General features: G+C 44.0%; 2 protein-coding genes across 3 annotated transcripts in view; both read left to right on the top strand.

Annotated features, from left to right (window-relative positions):
* ZFAT (zinc finger and AT-hook domain containing) overlaps positions 1 to 22,927 on the top strand; it is a 983,920-nt gene that overhangs the window by 488,962 nt on the left and 472,031 nt on the right. The window lies entirely within an intron of this gene.
* ST3GAL1 (ST3 beta-galactoside alpha-2,3-sialyltransferase 1) overlaps positions 12,888 to 22,927 on the top strand; it is a 71,049-nt gene continuing 61,009 nt past the window's right edge. Inside the window, exon 1 of the mRNA XM_061374117.1 lies at positions 12,888 to 12,904. The gene's annotated coding sequence lies outside the window, so the exon portion shown is untranslated. The remainder of the gene's footprint in view (positions 12,905 to 22,927) is intronic.

Here is a 22,927-nt window from a genome sequence, read left to right as displayed (position 1 = left end):
TTTGTGCAATAGGTGAGACAAACTATTGCCAAAGAGTACCAGAAGTGGTGGCTTCTTGGCTTCTGGGAGCCTTAGATATCTTTCAGACAAATGCTCCTTGTTCCACTTAATAGGGGTTAACTGAATAAACCCCTGTGGACTGTGTTGCTCCACACATCAGATCAGATGATTTGTCCAGATCTTTTGGCTGATCCCCATATTAAATTTATTTTAAAGCTTTCATATACTTTTCTATACCTAAAAGTCCACATTCTCCTCTGTTCTGCAGAGGAAATATATAAGTAGATAAAAATACAGCAGGTTGTTTTATTTGCTAAAAAGAGAGCTAATCTTTTTTTTAACGTAACTACATGCTACACAGTCATGGGAATGATTGCAAGGATGTGGTCTGCACAGGCAAGAATAGTTTTGTAAACAAAATAGGACAAGACTTCTGAGCTGCTGCCCCAGGAAGCAACAGTTCTTCTGTCTTATACCTCTTTCAAGTGACAAATGAAGATATGAAGGATTGAGTTTGCTTAGCCCTTTTCAGGTGGTACCAATGTCCATAACCTTCTAGTTTCTGAGACAGAGAGAAAATAGCTCTTCTGACTCCTTTGTGGAGCAGTTAATGCATCATGAGGGCAGCTGGGAGGTGGTGTATGCATTGTGCTCTGTCCTGTTGTCCTTATACATACTGTTTCCTCCTTTGCTCATTTTCCTTGGTGTAAAACAAGAAACAGTTTTGCAGTGCTCAGAGGCATAAAAGCATCCCATAACAATGGTATCTCAGCTCCTACTGCAAACTGCTCTTCAGGGAGGAGTGGCTGAGTATAAGCTAGTGTGTTCATATTAAATAGGTCCTTAACCCTTGATGGCGACTGTAGGAATAATGACAGTGTAAAGTATATAGATATCATGTAATAATGACAATACACCAGGCTTTAATACAATAAAGAGAATGGAAGTGGAACAGAGAAACAGCATTTTATATGCTCTAAGGTGAGTGTATTTCTGAAATAAAGAGAGGCAGAGTATATCACTGAGAAGATCTATGAAGATATCAGGGGAAAAAAGGGTATGTAACAGCCCAGCGGTTTATTTCTTAGTCAACTGTACATTTTCAGCTTCTATGTTGCTATGACATATACTTTACATAGGGTTAGATGGAACTTTTAATGATATGAATGGTAAGCAAAAGGAAAGACACAAGTGTTCTACAGAATAAAAGGTGAAGGCAGATCCCTGGATGATACAAATCATCATAGATCTATGGAAGGCGCCAAAAAGCTGACTTACACCAGCTGAGGATGGAGCCCTTGTGTCTGAACTTATCAATAGATAAGTTTCAGTGCTCAGGCACACCATGTAGGAGAGTTCTCAACCAGGGGAAAATGTCTTCTAGAAGAAATAGGGGAAGACTGGGACAACTGCAAAGGCATATCAACCTTGTATGTATTCATTAAGCTCACTTTGAAATGCACCCTGTTTAATTAACAGTGATGAAACTGGAATGTCAACCTGGATCACAGCTGGGATTTTTTTCCCCTGTATCTTAATCAAAACTTAATTCGACTTCTCAAACTGCTCAAAATATATCGTAAGTACGGAAAAGGAGAAAAAGTGCATTTGATGACACAAACTAGCTGTAACAGAGGAAATGGAACAGTAGCTCACGCTATACTGTGGAAACACTACCGTGCTGTACCAGCTAGCTTCTTCTTTTTTTAAATGAAAAAATCCTTCTTCTGCCCAGAAGCAAACCTTTGAAAACTGCATTTTGGAATTATTTACCTTTGGGAAACTTTAACTTTGCATAGTTCATGACTGTGTGAACATAATAATAGCAGAGGGGGTTGGAACTAGATGATCTTAAGGTTCTTTCCAACCCAACCATTCTATGATTCTGTGATTTCAATAGCACTTCCCATGATAGGCAGCTGTCTATTTTCAGCCTTCTTTGGGTTGACCATAACCTCAGAACTCTCATAGGAGCAAACCAGGCATCCTTTTGCCCCTCAGAAAGGTTAGGAAAGGATCTTGGATGGTGGCCTTTGCTGGGAGTAGGCTGTTCTGTATCTATCTTTGTTTCTTACTTTCAGTACAATGTGACTGGTGCCACTTGCTAGCAATGGATATCTTTCAGCATATGCAACATCAAGCTACATTTCCTTATATAATGAGGTATAGGTCTGATTCATTAAGGTAGGTTGTTTTCTCATACAAGAAGCCATATAAAATACTCCATGGGAATGCATCAAGTCCCGTATGTAAACTTTGGAGAATTCATTTTCCCTTTTCCTCTGGAGGCTTTCTTGCCTCTTTTTGTCTTCTTTTGTGATAGTTATTAATATTATTTTAATTTACAGCCTGAATACATCCACCTGCAGCTGATACTCATTCCTCCTTCAGCCGCTATATATTCCCCCCTTCCCTGACATTCACTTCCCAATCAATCAACAACAATTGGATTCCCCCTCAGCTTTAATTTTGCAAGGCTGAGCAAATCCCATTTGCCCATTTCATGGCTTCACCCTGTTGGCAGCTGAGTCATCTTGTACACCACATCTTTTCTCTCCTTCACTGGAATCAAGAGTTCTTATCTTAAGGCAGATGGGTTTATTCATTCCTAAGGGTGAGGCTCACCTCCCTTAACTTGGTCTAAAGTGACAACTCACTCAAATCTGCCACCTGCTTTCCAACTATGAAGCAGGTCACCTCCCAGCCCAGGTAACTATTCCTATGCACCCAAGAGCTGTGTTTTAGCTGGATACCTCCTCTTCCTGAGTGATGGGCTTATCTTTTAGTTTGACTTGGGCGACAAGACACTCTTTTGCCTCGGTGGTAGCATGGAGAAGGGCTATGCAGCATTTTAAACTGCACTGGACATGCTCCCTGCTTGGAGAGTGACCTGTTTCTTCACCCTGGCTGCATGCAGAACCTTGTAGTGGCTGCAGTGGTGAAGGTGAGCACTTCAACACCAGTACATGCAATGAGATGGTAGGAGACTGGGAAAAGTGCAAACATTCCCGTATCTTCTGTAAAAGCTGTTTTGAATCCACTGTTACATAAAGCACCAAATGTTCTGTTTGCAACTTCTAATAGATCATGCTCAGCACACATGGACTTTGGACCAGCTGTCTCATTCCACCTTTAGCTTCCAAGAAAACAGCCAGTTGTCTGAGCAGCATCATTTCACCTGCTTCATCAAACACTGGGTAAGCACACTCTACTACATTAGTCTTTTCCTGAGAATCGCTTCTGGTCTCAAATCAACTTACAAGTTAATCTTGTTTAATCTCTCTCTGGTAAACGTAGGTTTGCTTTTCATCCCATTTTGTATTTACCTCTGGATCTTAACTTCATTCTTTCTTCTAAATTTACTTTAAGAAATCACACTCTATTACACTTAGATTAGCTCTTCTCTGGTTTTCTAAATCACTTCATTTTTCCACCCTATTTCTCAGATGTAGGTTATGTTCAGAATGTAGCCCCTATCTGGTGTACAGAAAGACCATTTTCAAGTCTTTGAAATCTTTTGTCCAGCTCTCATCTCCAATCATTAAAGCAATTCCTAAGCTTACCCAACTCCACAACCAGGGAACTCTGTAGTCTTTGTAGTCTTGCTTTTGTTTATCCTGCAACATCAGTGGAAAAAAAGTCACGATCAGTTACTCCAAAAACTTTCTGCTGATGACAAACTCTTCTCTAATTACTGATGTCTTAATACCAGGCCTAAAATAGCCATTACAGCTGACTTAGTAATGCTTTAGCAAAGGATTCTCTAGCTTTTGCACACAGAAATTATGCAACCAAAGTATTTCCCAGTCTACATCTGAGAAATCTATTTCTAGGCCTATTTTTTTCCAAGGTAGCATCTCAGATGCTCTGTCCTACACCAAGCTCCAAGCTGTGGGTTAGCAACAGATCTTCAGCACTACCCCAGCACATGAGCTCACCATCTCTCCTTGGAGGGATTCTGCCCACACCATTTATCCCTGCCTGTGTCCCACCAGTTGGAAAGGATGGCAGAATGTTATTTTAACCTATATATCAGGCAAGAAAAAACCCTTTTCTACGCCATCTAACTTATTGTATTTCTTTTCTACCATTCATCATAAATGCCTTTCCATATTAAATTAATCTGTGTGACTAACATCTGCCAGGTGTGGTTCCTTGGTTTACTCATAAGTTTCCCAGGGGATGACTTCCACATGCAAGTAGCATTTTGTTAGTGTGCTTAAGTTAACGCAGCGTGTACAGCCCTTGGTATGTGAGAGCTGTCCTTTGAGGAAAAACATTTATCTTGAGAACTGCACGCTGGTGCAGCTTGAGTGCCTCTGTGACATTCAGAAGAGATGAAACGGTGCTGATCAGACAAGCACATAAGCCTGACTTTGAAAAGGTTCTTCTGCATTACTATATTTATTTTGTTCAAGCCATGGAAAAGTGCATTCTTGTCAAAACGTGTCTTTAACAGGCTTTGCTTGCCATCCTCCTTGTGGGCTGGAAACTCAAACACAAGCCTAATAGACACTTCAACCTAATCAACAATGTTTATTTTCCAAGTCTAATTTCACCTTCTGGTTTTTCCTTGACTCTCCTGGGGGATAGCTGAAATGAAGTAAAATTAATGATGCTCATAACTTCACCATCAGTAAATGCACACAGTTTCATGTCTTTGCGCGAGTGTGCTGCTTTTGGCTAGGATAGAGTTAATTTTCTTCAGAGTAGCTGGTGTGTGGCTGTGTTTTGAATTTGTGCTGGGAACATTTGGTAACACAGGGATGTTTTCCTTACTGCTGAGAAGTGCTTAGAGAGAGACAAGGCCTTTTCTACTCCTTACGCCACCAGTGAGTAGGCTGAGGTGCACAAGGAGCTCTGAGGGGACACAGTCAGGGCCCTAACTGACCCAAGGGATATTCCACACCATACGGCATCACATAGAGCTAGGGGAAGAAGAAGGAGGGAGGAGGACATTCAGAGTGATAGCATTTGTCTTCCCAGGTAAAGAGTGATGGAGCCCTGCTTTCCTAAGGATAGCTGAACACCTGCCTTTCTCCTTTTTACCCTTCTGATTCTCTTCCCCATCCCATGAGCAGCTGTGTGGAGCTTGGTTGCCAGTTGGGGTTAAGCCACAACAGTCCTTTTTTGTTTGAAACGTGGGGCTCAAAGTGTTTGAGATAACAACAGATTTTATTGCAATGTGCTAGATCAAATTTATAGCTGATTTTGCTGTTTCTCTATTAATTGACAGGGTCCTGTGCTTGCCACGGGGTTTGCTTTACTCTACATTAAAGTCTAGTGCTCGTTAGTGGCTGCTTTTTGTTTTCAGAGCTCACTGCACTGCTGTGCTCATTGTCATCCTCTCTGCTAGGAATGTTCTGATAACAGCAGTGGTGATGTGCCTGTGTTGGCAGATGGCCGGGGCACTGCTGCTGCTCCTGTGCTGCTGGACTGGATAGACTGGAACTCAGTGTGAGCTGAAGTCAAAGGGTCTGTGACCTTTGGATGAGCCCAGAACACCCTGAAGCATCTGCGGCTGAATGTGTCCACACCAGAGCAGGTACCTCTTGAAGCATCTGTGGCTGTGGTTATGTCTGTGCCAAAGCAGATGTACCTCTGAAGGCATTGTGGCCCAAGGACATCTCAACAATGGAGAAGGCATGCATTCAAGAGTCTGTGGCTGTGCATGAGGTTGTGCTGGAGTGCCACAAAGCATGTGGATGTGGGTAAGCCCACAACAGAGCAGGTAGACTCCTAAAGGACTGCAGTCTGTGGACAAGTCCTAGCCAGAGCAGGGGCAAGGGTGGGAGTTATATTAAACCCTACGGTCTGGTCCAAAAGTACCAGGACTGGAGACTGTAAAAGAAATAGCTTTAAATTATTGTAGCCCAGGATTTGAGCTGCATATTATGGGGATTACTATAGCAGGAACCCCTTGTTGATAACCAGGCTAGGAGCAATGGGAAGAGTTCATTGCAATGTAAAACCCTATAACCTGGCCCAAAGGGACCAGGCGTAGAGACTGTAATGGAAAATATCTTTAAACTGTTGTAACCTGTTATTTGAATTGCATGTTATAGGAACTATAGCAGGAACCACCTTGAACCAATGGAGGACAAGAAGCAGTGCAGTTGCAGCACTGACCCAACCTGAGTTGGCTTTGATGCTCAATAACTCCATGCAACACATCACCTCTTCTGTTCTGAGCAACCATCATAACAGTTGGAACTCAAAGTCATGCACTAAGGGAACTAAATGGACATTTTGTGGACATTGCATTTCAGACATTTCACAGGGGTGGTCTACAGACAAAGAGAATGTTATCTGTACATAAAATCAAAGGATGGGAAGGACAGTAAGTAGTTGTTAATGAGGCTGTATTGGATAGTGTGGGACTTCAGCACGATGGCAACAGTATGGAATAAGAAGTGGAGAATGTGCTGGTTTTGGCTGGGATTGTGTTAATTTTCTTCACAGTAGCTAGTGTGGGGCTGTGTTTTGAATTTGTGACCAAAGCAGTACTGATAACTCATGTTTTTGTTATTGCTGAGCAGTGCTTACACAGAGCCAAGGCCTTTTCTGCTTCTAAACCCACCAGCAAGTAGGAGCACAAGGAGCTGGGAGGGGACAGAGTCAGGACAGCTGACTCCAACTGACCCAAGAGATATTCCATACTGTGACATCATGGTCAGCATGCAAAGCTGGGAAAGAAGAAGGAAAGGGAGGATGTCCGGAGTGAAATTGTTCATCTTCCCAAGTCACTGTTATGTGCAATGGAGCCCTGCTTCCCTGGAGATGGCTGAACACCTTCCTGCTGATGGGAAGTGGTGAATGAATTCCTTGTTTTGCTCTGCTTGTGTGTGCAGCTTTTGCTTTACTTTAAACTGCCCTTATCTCAACCCACAGGTTTTCTCACTTCTACCCTCCTGATTTTCTCCCCCCATTCCACAGCGGGGAAAATAAGTGAGTGGCTGTGTGGGGCTTGGTGGCTGACTGGAGCTAAACCACAACATTGGGAAAAGCTGAGATTTTCAGCCTAAGCAGCTGGGAAGAGATGGTCCCCAAGGCTCTATGAGATCAAGATGCATGAAGGTAAGTCAGGTGAATTTTACTGTTGCGACTTTCCATAGGTGATGCCTGAGCTGCCATGAACGTATGATGGGGAGACTGAACATGCTACATGTGTATGAAACATCTAAAAAGCATACCATACCTGTCTCTCTCTGCTATATAGCTACTTACCTTTATCCTGCTTATGCCACTTGTTTGTTCTGCAGTAAATTATTGATGGCTGATGAATGCTCCTACACGAATTTAACTTCCTGTATCCTGACAGAGGTACTATAGTTTTATCTATTTTAATATCCTCACAGTGTTTTCTTTTTATTTAGTGTTTATTATTCCTCTCAGGCTTTATATTGTCCTTATAGCAAAAAAATACATTTATCTAAGAGTGTAACAGCAAAGAAATATTTCATAGCTTGGACTGGTTTTTATTGAGTCTGCTCGAGCTCCAGATCTGTTGAATATCTCTGCAAATCAAGCTTGTGGTGTTTGCTGTGTGATCTGATGCGCTGCAATACTGCAAGGTTCTTCTGGCTGCTCAGATATTTATTGAGAGCAGGTTGTGCCGTATCGCAACCTTCACCAACAGCTGATGCTCCTGTGTACAGCACTAATGAGTCCTAGAAGGTGAAAAACTGTCTCTGTGTAACAGTTGGGCCCCAAAAGAAATCCTGCTCTGATGTCAAAGCTATCTCAGATGTGGTCCTGCAGCTGAGTGCTGCGAAGCAGATGCTGACAGCACCAGCCACATGCCAGTACCACTGAGCTGTTACAGCTCCTCATCATTTGAACTCCAAGAGCAAGGAAGGATGTTGGATGCTTTTTTGTTTCTTTTATCTCATCTCAGTGCCAGAGTCTGCTTCTGTGAAGTGCGGAAGTTAAAGATGTGACCTAAAAAGCCCATTTTAAACCTGAGCTTGTACTAGTTGCCTTTAGCCTTTGGTTCAGGGGAGACAATCGCAGTTTTGTGACATCTGTCAGAAGCACAGGATGGTGTTTGCAACAGAAAAAAACCCAAAAAGCAAAAACCACCCCAACTGGACAAAACTGTCTATCAATCATGGCTAAGTCTGTTGCCATTAGAGAGCATTATAAAGCTTGTACTTACTCACTGTGTATAAACTGTAGGAAGTTACATAAAATAAGGGCAGTGCCTCTGACACACTCAAATACAAAACACCTTTTATGTCTTCAGTGGAGATAAGGTATATGTAGGCCATCTGTCCCTCTCACCAGTGAGAAGACCCAAATTGTGTGGAGTCTGTGGTCACTACTGTTAGTTCCACATTCATGAAGTTTTGTTGGAAGTATTTAGTCTCTTCCACAGCTACTCATGCCAATCACTAGGTGTGTCTCTGTACAATACACAATGAACATGAATGATTGGCTACTTAGGAATATACAGATTGACCAGTAAACCGCTTTGACTTATAAGGGGATCTGACTGCATGGAGCTTGGTCCTGGACTGGGGACATAACCAGCCAGGTCACTAATCACCCCTGCTATGTTAACTGAGACAGTATTTATCCAATGACATTTTGGCCTGATCGAAGAATGGTCCCCTTTGGCAGAACCAGTGGGGGAAGCTGAGGATGGAGCGCTAGCTGGCCACACTCCTGGGTCCTCTTCTGTTTTCCTCCCATGGTGCAGTGGCAGCACTTAGCACATCTCTTAGAGCAAGCCAGTCATTTCTGAATGACTATTTATTTACACAGACAAGAAGAAATGGCTTCTTGGCAACCATGTACACGCCAAATGCTGATTTTTCTATTTTAACTTCTTCTTGGCCCAGACACAATGGCAATTGGCTTATTTGAAAGATGACAGATTACCTACTGAAGGAAAAGCAAAGGACGGGAGAGCAAACACAAGCCCAGATCTGCGCTCTCCCAGTGCAGTACCTATCCTTAACGCCTTGCTGAAGTACTTGAAGTTGGTTTTGGGCCCAAAGAGCTTTTAAAATAATCAAAACAATTTCTTTCTAATTGCAAATCTGGAGTAACAATAAAATAGAAATGGAACACAGGACAATTCAGGGAAGCAATGAGGAATGTGGAAACCAGTCCATAAGGCTGAAACCTGGGCTGATTTTGAGCATCTGCAGAGCAAGCGCCTTTTTCCTTTGCTGTTGCAAGGATTTAGGAAGGGACAAGAAATGAAATCCATAAAAGGTGAATCATTAGTGAATCATTTACCAGCAATTATTGCTTACTAAAACTGCCAAGAGTGACTAAGCTGGCGTTCTTAGCACTACCTTGTTTAGGAAGGTAACAGGATGCTGACAAAACAATAGCCCAGACAACCTTCAAAAAATAACCAAAAGCCAACATGTCTCATGCCTCCTTCTCCAGCACCACCTGGGACCAGCCCTTCTGCAGCTTTAGGTTAAACAAACTGCAGCTCCTCCACGTCTACCTTGGGATGAGGCTTTCTGAGATGGGAGAGCCAGTTTTGCCCATGTCTGGTTCACCCGTATGTTTAAGAGGAAATAACGGTGAAATTGCTTCATTTCTTGTCTTTTCTGATCAGCGCTGGTGATAATGATTTCCTTGTTATGACTTGTAGACTCCAGCATGCCACTGTGCCGATGCATAGGAGGGCTCAAATCTGAGTCTTAAATAAGAAAGGGTTTTGGTTCCAGCACAGCATGTTTGTAAAATATCTACTGACAGGACAAAAAAAGTAGTTCTACATGGCCTGTAAAACATATGTTAAAAAGTGTGCATCACAGACCAGCTTTAAATTATTCACTCTTAATTCCTTCAGCCTTGAAGGGCCTTTAAACATTGACTACTGAGAAACAATCCTGCTACTGAGGGAAGAGCTATAAAATTGAACACTGGTTACTTAAAAATATAGAGAAAAAAATGCTTTACCTAGGCACAGCTTCTGAATGTTAAAATATGAATAAAGGGCTGGATCCCCACTTGGTGAAAGCTGATACAGCTCCTTTGATGTCTGCATAGTTATCCCCTATCAGCAGCTGAAAGCCCTGGCCCAGAGTTTAGAATATATCATTTCTCCACATAAGAAGACAAGTGAGATTTGCATGGTTAGTTCAAACTATTTCATATTCACTGAGCTGTTGAGGAAATACTGTCTGTGAAACAAATCCTGGATTCTTTCCCAAAAACATCTAAATGACACTTGCTAGGGACATGATAAGGTATAAAGGGGAGCGGATCCAGCCTTCTGGGTTGGACCCTGCTGTAATTACTAAGGCATTAGCGGAGAGCACTTGTTACCCGCAGGCTCATTGGGGTGCATCAGTGAAGCTGAGAGCATCCAAGGGGGTTGAGTGTGACACCAACATAACAAAGAGAAATAGGTTCCATCCTTGCTGTTTCAGGAGAATTTGGTCTGGTTCTTTGCTCTTGGCTCAACCAGGCACTAGCAGAGACCTGAGGAACCCCTCTGTGCTCTGCACATCCTTGTGCTCCATCTGTATCACTGTGTCATGCCTCCTGAGGCACCCCTGGGGCAAGCACCCTTCTATTCTGCCTTGCTCTGCAGAAAGGAGCTTTTCTGACAGAAACCAACCACTGCAGAGCTTGCTTCCCTATCTCTTCCTTGCAACTTCCTTGCACCCCAGGCTGGGGTGGCTGGAGGGGTGCACCATAACTTACCCCTTGTGTACTCCAGAGAAATAGGGCTGAAAATGCAGAGAAAGCTTCATATTATTCCCTGCTCCATTTCTTCAGTCGTAGAATCATAGAATGGTTTGGAAGGGGCCTTAAAGCTCATCCAGTTCCAACCCCTGCCATGGGCAGGGACACCTTCCACTAGACCAGGCTGCTCCAAGCCCCATCCAACCTGGTCTTGAACACTGCCAGGGATGGGGCAGCCACAGCTTCTCTGGGCAACCTGTGAAAGTGTCATGCTGGTTAACTATCAATCAGGACACTCCTGACTGCAGGGTGCTTCCCTTGCCACAACCTATGGACACACTCAGAAAGCTTTATGTACAGTATGATGAACAACCACCTGTTTTACTAGGATCATACTTTTTCTCTCAAACTTGTGGACAGACCATGTGTGCGCAACAATTAGTGAAATGCAGATTGCTCAGACTCTCCCTTCCCCAAGCACTGTTGCTTTCATAGGATATTCTTCTGAGCCCACATCATTGTCTCACTCCCTCCATCACCTCAGAAGCGACTGGGAGAGATCTCCAAACCTGATGTACAGCCTTGGCTGGTGAGTGATATTTCCATAAAGAGCCCCACTCACCCACAATCACCAGGCAGGAAATGAAGCAGCAAATTCAACTTATTTACCTGAAGGTATGCGAATATCAAGTCAAAAGGGGTGCAGAAACTGCCACAGGTGATCAAACTGGAGTTCCTCAAGAGCCTTACCCCACCTCCAGCAAAGTGGCAAGCAGCTCCTGGGAAAAAGCAGTGAAGAGCTATTTAATGCACTGTTTCTTTCACACACTACCTCCTTGTGTTGATATATTCCTTACACAAGAAGACTAGGGTTTGGTTTTTTTTTACCCTTGTTACTTTAGATTAAATCCCTTCCAAGCCCTGTTTATGAAGGGTACAACGCTATGTTGCTCTGCAGTATCCAGGGATAAGATTTAGTGATGGGGGAGCTCCTTGAAGATTTGTGTGGGCTCATGCTCCTAAGCACAAAGCTCAGCCTGTCCCAGGTACTCACACCCGGATGCAAATATCTCCACACGCTGTGACACTGGCCTGAATTCACACTTAAGCTTTTGCTAATACAACTCTATGGAAACAGGCTCAGTGATGATTGACAACTTACAGCTCCTACGAAGCACGTTACAGTTTCCAGTGGAAGTATGTTGTCATGGATGTAATAAACCAACAATGCGGGCAGTTTCAGTAAGTAGATTAATAGCCTGTAGACTCATCTGCTTCACAAAGGGAGTTACGCACTGGCTGCCCAGTGTTAAGGAACATGTTTTTCAGTGCTCAGCAATAGGTTCTCCCTTCTGACATGTGCTGTGGATGTTCACTGTGCATGTTACACTGCCGGCAGGGGAGAAGACCAGAGAGATCATTTGTTTTTCTGGAGGTGTTATAACCTTCCCACTTCTTGTCTCAGCTTCAGTCCTTACACACTGACACTAAAAAAGCCAGCATTATGTTGTTAAATAGTTTTAGCAGACACTTCATCAGTGGAATGTTTCTGTCTGGGGGATTCCTTAATGATGCTGCACTCTTTTTAATCCTACAGTGCTTTATAGTCACCTTCATGTCTGAAGCTGGACCAAAATAAGGTATTATCGATTATGTGCTACTATTTATTATGATTAATGACGCACCGTATGTTTTTTCCTCTGAGAAGCATGCAATTTCTTTCCGCTTTCCCTCCTGCGATCACCTTCAGCATCCACAAAGTCCATTATCAGCTAGGGGGACTTCGGGGTGGAGAGAAGACCGGTGTTCCTGGGTGGTCACCCTCCACGGAGCTCACCTCGGAGCCCGGATTTACCCCTCCGCCGCTCCCAGGGGAGACGCCCGGGTTCGCGGCCGCGCAGCCCGGCGGGTGGAACGGGAGGAGATGGAGTGGGAACGGGAAGGGATTGGGGTGGATCGGGAGGAGATGGAGAAGAAGCAGGAATGAATGAGGGGGTGCGACCGCCCCGGTACCGCCCTGCCCTGCTCCGAGGAGGAGCCGGTGGGGCCCCCGGCGCCGTCCACGTGGCTGAGGGTGCGCTATATGAGCGGCAGGAAGCCCCGCCGCGGAGGGAAGGGGAGGGACAGGGCTCCCGGAGAGGCTCCGCGGGCAGCGCAGGCAGACAGCGGCTCCGGCAGTAGCAGCGGCCGCCCGCCCTTCCCTGGCCATGGGGCTCGGTGCCCTGCCGGCTCCCCGCGCTCCGCTGTGAGTACCGCCGGGCTCCCCTTGCCCTACTTCTCCTCTTTCCTCCCCGCTTGCCCTCCTTCCCCTCCGCTTACCTGGAAGTCCTCCCGTTCCCCCCCCTCCCCGCTGCAGAAGGCGCGGCGGGAGCCTCCCCCTGCCTTCCAGCTCCTCATTCGGCTCTGAAGTTGTTGGGCTTTTCGTAAATCATTATGATTATGGAGCAGCGGCGGCGCTGGCGGAGCTTGCAGCATCCTCCGATGGGTGCTCCGGCACTCCGGAGCGGGGAGCCTTCGCCCCATCCAGCCGGGATTTCTCCGGTGTAGGGGGGCTGAGGGAGCTCCGGAGGGAGGCGATACCCGCACAACACCGAACGCTCGGGGTTGGGGGGCAGCGGTGGCGGTGGGACCGGTCCCGCGGCATCCCCTGGGGACCAGTCCTGCCCCGCTGTGCTACAGGGAGCGGCGGGAGGGACCAGCCTGGCCGGGTCCTGCACTTTGGGTTTCGTGGTTGTATTTGAGGTTTTACCCCCTTGGGTAGGCTGTGCTCCGAGGGAGGGAAGAGCCAGCATTACTCCATTAGAGAGAAAAGAGCAGACTTGCTGTCTTGGGTACCTACTCGCACATCTCTGCTTGCAGAATTAATTTCAAGTGGAGTATAAATAACTACTCTCTGAGGTCAGCAGTTTGGTTTTTAGATGTGTTTTTATTGCATGTGGTATATTTATCTCTGTGACAAACGTACATCCCAAGTCCTTGCCGTGATTGTGTTTAGTCTTGGCATAAATGAAAACAAACCAGTAGAAGTGCCTTGATGCATATTTACTCCTTTGAGACACAAGAGATTTTTCAACTCTGTAACGGTTGGGCTTGTGTGTATCCAGTACGTTGAAATAACTCATTCATCTAATTGTAAGCCCGAGTTATATATTTGTCTGCAGGGCATATGTGTTAAAGGAAAAAACCTCCCTAATTATGGAGCTTTCTGAGAGATTGGAAGGGTGACAAAGCCCTTGTAATCTTTTGGGTCAGTTTTCGTAAGCTCCAGAAGCTCTCTTTGGAAGGGAAATTAAATTTTGATGTGGGAAAATGGACAGGAGATTCAAGGATATAAAAAAGTCTCAATTCTACTTTGGTCCTGTCCTCATGAGTTCATTACGTTGGTGCTCCTCAGTATCATAAGTTGAAATGAAGAGTCACCTCTAACTGGAGTCTTCCTTGGCAGTTCAGCAGATACTCAATTAGTGGCACACTCCTCCTGTATATTATTTACATGGCTTTAGCTGGAGAGGTGGCACTGTGCGAAGCATCTGCTTGGCAATACTTGGATGATCGCTACATCCGTTTTGTCCCATGCAATCCAACGTCTTATGTGGCTGTTACGTTCACCCCTTCTAAATGTTTAAGTTTCAATCCAAAGCCAGCGGTGCTCAGCCCATGCTTTGTAATGCCTTCACAGAGCTGCCCTCACATTAGGAGAAGTTGGGGTTGGCCCTGGGTCCTTTTTCCTGCCCATGTCAATGGTGGGGTGGTTATCTGCAGAGCACAGCTGCGCTCGAGGTTTCCTTTTGGACTTATCTGGAAACCCGAACTGTTTTTAATCTGAAGGCATGCTCAGGTGGTGCTTGGGGATAGGGGAGGGAATGGCTGATGTGAATAAAAAAGGTGGGTTTGTTTGTTAGTTGAAGGCATTTGTTTTCTTGATTATCCTGGAAACAGCAAAGCCCCAGTGGAGGTCTATGGTGAACTTAGTGCTCTGTTCCTCTGCCAATTTCTCACTTCATTTACTCTATTTTGGTGCTGCTGTAGGGTAACATTGCAGCAGGTTTAAATCCTGTGCCTCAACAAAGTCTTAGTCTGGGGTCCTGCCAAACCAGCTTTAAAGTAACTGTTAGATTTTTAAAGTACACTTCTAATATACATTTATTTTACCTTTCTGCTAATAGCATGTAAGAGAATGGTCTCTGAAAGAGTAAAAGGAGAGGAAAACCTGATTCCGTGTTCTTTTGGCTCACTCACTCAGTGCACACACTGATTGTGCAGTGGAGGCAGTGAGTTTTTTCACACATGCCAGCCAGAAAGGAATTTGCAGCCTTGTTTGTGGCTTTTCTTCCAACCTTGATGATTTCAGTAATGGTGATGGCATCTCGACTGAGGAAGGTAGCTTTTAAAGCTAAACATAATTCTGTATATGACTTTGTATCTGCTTATCAGTTTGCTTTTTGTTCATGTAAAACTGAGTGAGGGGAAATCGGGGTCATGCAGATGGCAGTCCCACCTTCTAGGTTATAACAACATCTTTTATGCCAAGCACATTGCAGACACTGCCGTTAAATGATAGTAGTAATACGTTTTTATTAGGAGCTTCTGTTAAAAGTGTCTTCAAAAGGGTGGTGAAGCAGAAACGTGCTTTTAAAAGCAAAGGAGTAAGAACAAATGCAGCTCCACAGCTTATTTCAAGTGCTGTTAATCCCACCACCTGGTGGAGCTTTTTGCGGTGCTGGGAAATCTGAATAAGGATGCAGTTTTTTGTCTTGTTTTAACACTGCCAGATGCTGCATGTAGAGTTTCTTTAACTTTTTTCTTTTCTCATACAAAACTTTAGTTAATTTTCTACATATTCTGTATCTTCTGCATACTCTGTACTTTGCAGAAGGCAGCAGAGGATTGTCAGTGTCTCATCTGAAACACCACCTCTCCGTAGGTAGATTAATCTGTGAAGTAGGAGATACATTTTGTTCCTTCCTCTCCTTGTCTTTTCGTTGCAGCCTGCTTTTTCCTTTTCTTTTCAAAGGCAATGCTATGCTGGCATAGAACAGGACTGTAACCTGGGCATCCACAAGCTATAAAATATCTGCTAAATGGCTTCAATTCAATGGAAACAAAAGTTTTTCTCAGTTTTGTCACAAAAAAAATAGAAGCAAACCTGAATTAAGCACTGGCAGGTCAACATAATGATGGTTTTGATCAAATGAGCTATTCTTGCTCTTTGGTTTACTGAATTCCATCTCCAGTTCAGATTCCCAGATAATCAGAATTACTCATTTTCAAAGAGCTGAGAGGAAAGTTTGCCTTCAGAAACTTCCCCTGAATTTGATGTGACCTGCATCAACACAGTTTATGCTGGCTGATGGCAATACTGATATTATACGTGAATTTGGGTCTTTGTTTCTTGTGTCTTTGAAACTCTTTCTGTATTGAAGTTATTCATCAGAAGGTTCACACAGATTTTCTCTTCAGGGAGAGTTCTGTGCATTTCAAGTAAAGAAAGGATCTTCCCTGCTTCTCAGTTTAATGCTCATTAGGAGAATTAGAAACAGCCTGCGCACAATCAAGATTACAAGGAGAAGAGAAGCAGCAACCTTTTGAACTGGTCTGAGATAACTGGGTGTAACTTCCATGGAATAAAGCAAAGTGCAGCAGAGATACCTTTGCCTCTTTCTGAGGCAGTCTTGCCTCACTGCATCACAGCCTGTCTTGTCAAGTTTATGTTATAGACCATCTGAGTAAGTCAGATATGCAAGCTCAAAATTACTTCAGGACTTCCTGTCAGCTGGTGAATCAGAATCATAGAACAGTTAGAGTTGGAAAGGACTTTAAGATCATCCAGTTCCAACCCCCCTGCCATGGGCAGGGACACCTCACACTAAACCACGTCACCCAAGGCTCTGTCCAACCTGGCCTTGAACACCGGCAGGGACGGAGCATTCAAAACTTCCCTGAGCAACCCATTCCAGTGCCTCACCACCCTCACAGTAAAGAATTTCCTCCTTATATCCAATCTAAACTTCCCCTGTTTAAGTTTGAACCCATTACCCGTTGTGAATTACTTACAACAGTGAGAAACATCCTTCTCCCATACGGAGATATGCTGTTGCGTTATGACGTTGCCAGGTCATGTTTTGTTTCTTGTGGACCAAAGTCCCCAAGTCTTTATCCTCGGGGCTGGTGTCAGTCTGGACTCTGCACAACCTGTATTTGTGCTTGTCATTTCTCTGACCCATATTCAGAACCTTGCAGTTGGCTTCATTGAACTTCATGAAGTTGGCATTGTCCCACATCTTGAGCCTGTCCAGGTACCTCTGGATGGCATCCCTTCCCTCCAGTGTGTCAACCACACCACACAGCTTGGTGTCATCTGCAGACTCGCTGAAGGAGCATCAATCCTGCTGTCCATGTCACCAACAAAGATGTTAAACAGCTTCAGTCCAATACCAACCCCTAAGGAATGTGACTTGTCAGGGATCTCAGGCATCAAGCTGAGATCCATAACTCTTTGAGAGTGTCCATACAGCCAAATCCTTATCCACTGAGTGTTCCATCCATCAAATCCATGTCTCTCCAGCTTAGAGACAAGGATGTCATGTGGGACAGTGTCACATGGTTTGCACAAGTTGTAAAAATACAAGGTTGCTGGAAAATACAAGGTGATACAGTAATTGCAGAAGTGGATAAAACATTTGCTAGTAGCAATGAAACAAAGGAGTTGGGAGTAAGTTGCCTCTCTTCAAGGTGAGAGCCTCCTGTCAATACTGAGTTGAGTGTGTTTGCAGAGCATGTTGCTATGTAACTGCAAGTCATTTTGGGATCTTTATTTATGTAAGAGGGGAAAAACTGAAGGTTTGGAAGGAGAAGAATCGATAGGTTATGATGATTATGATCACCCCAGCTCGTTCGGAGCGGGGTTGTCTGCTTTACAGAGCACCAGGAGAAAAGGCTGCTTGTTTCCTGTGATGCCATCTGACCTGCTGCTGGCATAGGAGAGGAACTTATTCGTTGTGCTTTGTTTCTGCTAGCTTAAAAGGAGCTTACACACTTTTTCTTTACCTATAAAAGCTCTGAGTGAATCACGCTGTCTAAAGCTAAAGTTTGACCAGATTGAGCCAGAAGTGCTCACTGCCTCTATTGTTTCTTGGAGAAGAGCTTCGCCCACCCCAGTTTAGATAGTAGTCCTTTGTCTCTGTGGCTTTAAATACCCCAGTCCTCTCTTTGGGGACTGTCATCACACTAATTGACAAACAATCTTGAGAAGTTTGCCCCATTTCAAGTTGTTCTTTTGGAAGAATGAACAGTTGTCCTGTGGGAACAGGCCTGACCACATGTTGGATGTTAGTGCAGCAGAAAGCAGTTAGATCCTCCTCTGGCAGGCAGTCAGGGACCCACACATCCAACTTTTCTTCTTGGGGTGTGTGTGAATTCCTAAGGAAGCTCTGTTCAAAATACTGTTCTCTGATTTGGTTTACCACACACAAACTTGGAGATTCTTTGTGTTCTATGAAGAAAAACCCCTAGCACAGCTTCATTTTGGAAAATTGCATTTCATCAAGGTGCAGCTCTTCCCAGAGGTTGTTCTCAGAGCCACTAACCACACTTTCGTCATGTCTCTGAACTTGGAAAACAGTATTATGAGTCTGGCTGCTGCCTGCCAGGGCAACTTTTACATGCTTTAGTGTCTTGCATGGAAATTACTGGCTGTGATACACTGATGCAGAAGGTATCTGTGTGCATCCTCAGTGAGGAGTTTCAGAATTGTAGAACAGTTTGGGTAGGAAGGGACCTTAAGATCATCCAGTTCCAACCTTCTGCCATGGGCAGGGTTACCTCACACTAGACCATGTTGCCCAAGGCTATGTCCAAGCTGGCCTTGAACACCGCTTCTCATGGAACAGACTGGAGGTGGAGGAAGAGACCTCAAGGCAACCAGCTGTGCTTCCTGTGTGTTCCAGGCTTGCTTGGCAGAGGTGCGCACACTGAAGGTGGGATTGCTAGGTTGGCATGTAACTCTTCCAGCTCTCGGAAGAAAGACATCTCTTCTGCAGGGTGATACTTGGTGCTGTTCACACTGGTGCCACTTGCTCCTGCGCTGCTGGCATCCTCCTCACTTGAACTGTGAGATGTGTCATTCTGCCATTGGTGCTCAAGGGTCACGTTGAGGGTAAAACCAGAGAGACTTGCTCATCTTGAAAAGCATCTCCTTCACCTCTACAAAGGGAACTGTTCTGAATTTGTCAAAACCTGGATACCTTTTTTACTTCTGTATCTAATCAGGTTTCATTTGACAAGTGTAGCTTTTAGAGGCAGAAATTCTGTTATTTGGCCACTGACACCTGAATATTAAAAACCCTCCTGCTTTTATAGCTGTCAGAACCAATCTTTCAGGTCTCCCCTTCCAGCTGCCATACTCTCGTGAGCTGATTGCTGTCTTGAGCAGGTACATGGCAGCGTTGCTTTGGCTGGCACCCACAGTATTGACTTCCAAGGAAATTAAGGTGTTTCTGCATCTCATACCAAGTACTGTGGTTTCAGTTTAATCCTGTCTTCCATCAGAAAGGTTTCACCTTTCTCCAAGAGAGAATAAGGTCGCGCACCGTAACCTTGAGCATAGGCTTGTCATATCTAATGAGCTCATTAGGGCTTGATCCGCTCACTACCTGGAGACTGTTGAAGTCAAGCCCGAAATACCTCTCAGAGATAGAGTGGGAAGCATGCTTCCTTCTGAGTCAGCACAGGCATGTTGCTCAGCACGTGTGTTCGAATCAACTGCTGAAGCTGTCATCCGCTTAATGAGACTTACAAAGCTTGTGCCTTCTCATAATCTTTAAAACGCACTGCATTTGTATGAACAGGCTTCTGGGTGATGGTTTTCTTACCTAAAGCAAATGGGACTCTTCAGTCGTCATAGCAGAGTACTTTTAACAGAGCCATTGGTCATCTCTGTCCCAAAGTCCAGCTGAAGGTAAATGAAGTTTTCTTCATTACAAACTTAGCTTCCCCTTCCCAAAGGAAATGCTTTCATAGGTCTGACTGCCTTTGGCAGTCCACTTATAGCTCCTATTGAATTTCAGCTTCCTGCCCAGAATTCTTGGGATATGAGATTGTTACAAGGCTTTTTTCCTCCTCAAAGGCCACGGGATCCATGTCAACAGTACATGGTAAAAGATTTCATGCCCTGATGAGTGATCTTCAGGGCATGTAGTGGGAACCTGCAGAGCAGCTTGGGTGTTGGGAGAGTTAAAGCTGTTTGTGCAGAACAGAGTAGTGCAGCTAGCATGTAGAATTAAAGGTGTCCTTCAGTCTGCTCGGAAGGCTATTTTGGGAGGATGAACAGTGCAAGCATCATACTCCACATCAAATGAGAATATTATTTATGTAGGCTCATGCTGTCCTCAGTGGGTAACTTCATAGTTCCCCATCACTTGTGAGAATTGTATCTTGATCTAAATAGGATGGAGACTTATGTTTTAGCCTCTTTCAGCAGGATTCTTTAGGTGCACATGCAAACTGGTATGTTATCAGGGATGTACCATAAGTATAATGAATGGAAAGTCTCTGTCCTTTTGGTAGAGTTGCACAGTGATGCACAATTTCATCAGTGTGGTGATTTGTTTTTTGATCTTACCTAAAAAAAAAGCAAGGGACTTGATGGTGTGTTTGTTGGTTTTTTTTTATTGCCTGTACTTTCAAAGGGGACAGTGGCAGGGGAAGGACACAGTGACTTTAAGATGACATTGCATTCATTTGTAACAATGCTGGCATTCCTGTTGGGATGCTTCCTAAGGATGTATGCAATGCATCTGGCAAAAGCTCTGCTTATGTTTTCCTTTGATTTATACCCAGAACTAGAGACAGATGCTGTAAATCAGAGTAATTAAATGTGTTGGTTTCTTGTTAAAAATGGTTGCTGTAGTTCATGTGTTTTGGGGGTCTGGAGGGATCTCTAAACACAACTTTGTTGTAATTTGAAGGGTTGGTTGTTCTGGTGATTTTTGTTCATTTGTGTTTTGCTTGCTTTTGTTTTGTTTAATTGCAAGCCTTATTAAATAACTTTGCAAGCAGAAGTATTTTGCAATAACAAACATTTTCTGTTGGGTGTTATCAGTAGCGCTTCCTGTGCTTCTCAGCTCAGGGAGCTTTAGACAGAGCAAGAGGGACGGGCTAAAGGAGAATTGCTTTGTGCTTAGCAGAATTAGAATAAACCCAGCAAGCACATGGTTTGTGCTTAATTCCGAGAACCTGAATCAGATCTCGCTCCTACTAATCTCTAAAGGGATTATTCCTGATTTGCGCTATGCTGAATGAAGTCAGAATCTGGCCCTGAAGGTCTGCTTGTACTTCAGACATTGTCTCAAGGCAGGTGACCTGTAAATATGAGAAAAGAAGCTTGGCTTCCCACAGTTTAATTGTTAAATTTGTCAAGCTAAGTGGGCTATATCTTCTTTAGCAGGTTTTACTTTGAACTAAAGAGTTTCTACCCAGGAAACTATTGCAAAAACTCAGGCTAGAATCCATTTACCTCTACTGGGCTAATAAGAGATAGTAATCAGAGGACCCTCTGATAAAACACAGTGCTCTTTATTTGCATAGCGCCTTTCTTCCGACGATATCGGGTAACTGCTTCATTGCAATTCTGGAGGCTGTTCAGCCGGACAAGTCTCTTTAATGACCTGCAGTGACTCCAATTGCTAGCAGTGAAGTGAAAATAAGCCGGTACACCAGGCCTCTAGTTAGGAGTGGCATCTGTAAGAAAAGGTCTGCAACCTAGAACAGGGGGGAGTTGTTAGCTGAAAATGCTGGGGTTTCTGGAAGAAAGGCTATGGCTTATCTGTTTGCTGTGAAGAAAATCCATCTTTATTAGCACAAGTTCAGCTGGTGTTCATTGAGAAGTACCGAAGGCAAATGTACAGGTTTGAGATGGGAAAGAACCACAATGGCCAACTCCTTTATAGTCCCAAATTAATACACTTTTTGTTTGCGTTTTGATTGTCTACATGATCATTTTTAAGGCTGTGTTTATACCATACTTGTCCATATGACATGGTAAAATGCAAGCTGAATACACATTTTCCTAGGGCTGCTCTAAAGGAAACTTCTATGTTAATGTATGCAAGTTACATATGCATACTCTCAAGTCACATTTGTCATTGTGGCAAAGCACAATTTTGATGTAGTGACACACTTGCACAGTGTTTGAACTACCTGAAGGCAGCCATGTAATGTCAGGGAGCAAGATGGGTGGCCTCATGTGATGGCCTGCTTTATTCCCTTTGAGTATTTTATCCTTGAATTCTGTTATCTGCTTTGATCGATCAATAACTGTCTCTTTGCCACGACTATTTGAGATGCTCCCAGCTTTTAACTACAGTAGTAGTTACATAGCTATATAGCAATCAGGGTTGTTAATACTTATAAACACTAAAAGCATGGGCGACATGAGTGACTGAATCAAATATCTTAATTACAGTCTTTGGGAAGAGATTGTAGATAGCTGTCCCAGCAGAGCAGACAAGCAAGGTGTAGTCCCAAAGGGAAATGACAAGATGCATGCAAGGTTGTTTAGATGACCACGGAGCGTCCTGTTTTTGTGGACCACAGGACCCCTACAGCCCACAATTCACCCAGCATAGTGAAAAACCAGTGAGTTCTTGTCAAAAAGGAGCAGTACAGGAAGATTTTTTTGAACACACTGGTTCAGTTATCCCATACAAACATCTGCTCCTGCTGTCAAGCTCAGCCACCTTTTCCTGGCTGAAATCATGGCTACAGCGTTAAGTATATTGAACTAAATTTGACATGCACCATTTGACTGGAGAATACACTTAATTTTCTTTACAATGAATAAGGAAGTGTGCTACTTCATCAAAGGCGTAATTTAGCTTTATTGCTAGTTACCCCAAGTTGTTAGCCATGAGTAATGTAAACCCTGCCTGTCTGTCAGAGAGACTGGAGGAGCTAATGGCTCTATTCTTGGAGAAGAGACTTCATTGATTCAAACTGAAATAGCTGGTGAGCCATGCTCAGAGGAGTTTATATTAAGAATAAAAACCCCAGTTGGTTTTGTGTCTGTACCTTGTAGAAGGAAATCGGAAAGCCATGAACTGAGATCTCTGTATTTTTCTGTTTCTCATTAAAAAACCCATCTTCATCATCTCAGGTCCACACCCCGCTACTTTTCTATATTCACCTGATGCAAACCAGAGTAAGTAGCACAGCCAAGTAAGCAAATGTGTGATTTAGTGGGGGAATGAAATCTCCTGGTTAACCCTGCACT

Source organism: Neopsephotus bourkii, unplaced genomic scaffold (assembly GCF_033783945.1).
Source record: "Neopsephotus bourkii isolate Nb327-2 ecotype Australia unplaced genomic scaffold, CSIRO-AGI_Nbou_v1 NB_1637, whole genome shotgun sequence".
In the NCBI taxonomy this organism is placed as follows: Eukaryota; Metazoa; Chordata; class Aves; order Psittaciformes; family Psittacidae; genus Neopsephotus; species Neopsephotus bourkii.
Note: the sequence above shows the minus strand (reverse complement) of the source record. Positions and strands in the feature narration are given on the sequence as shown.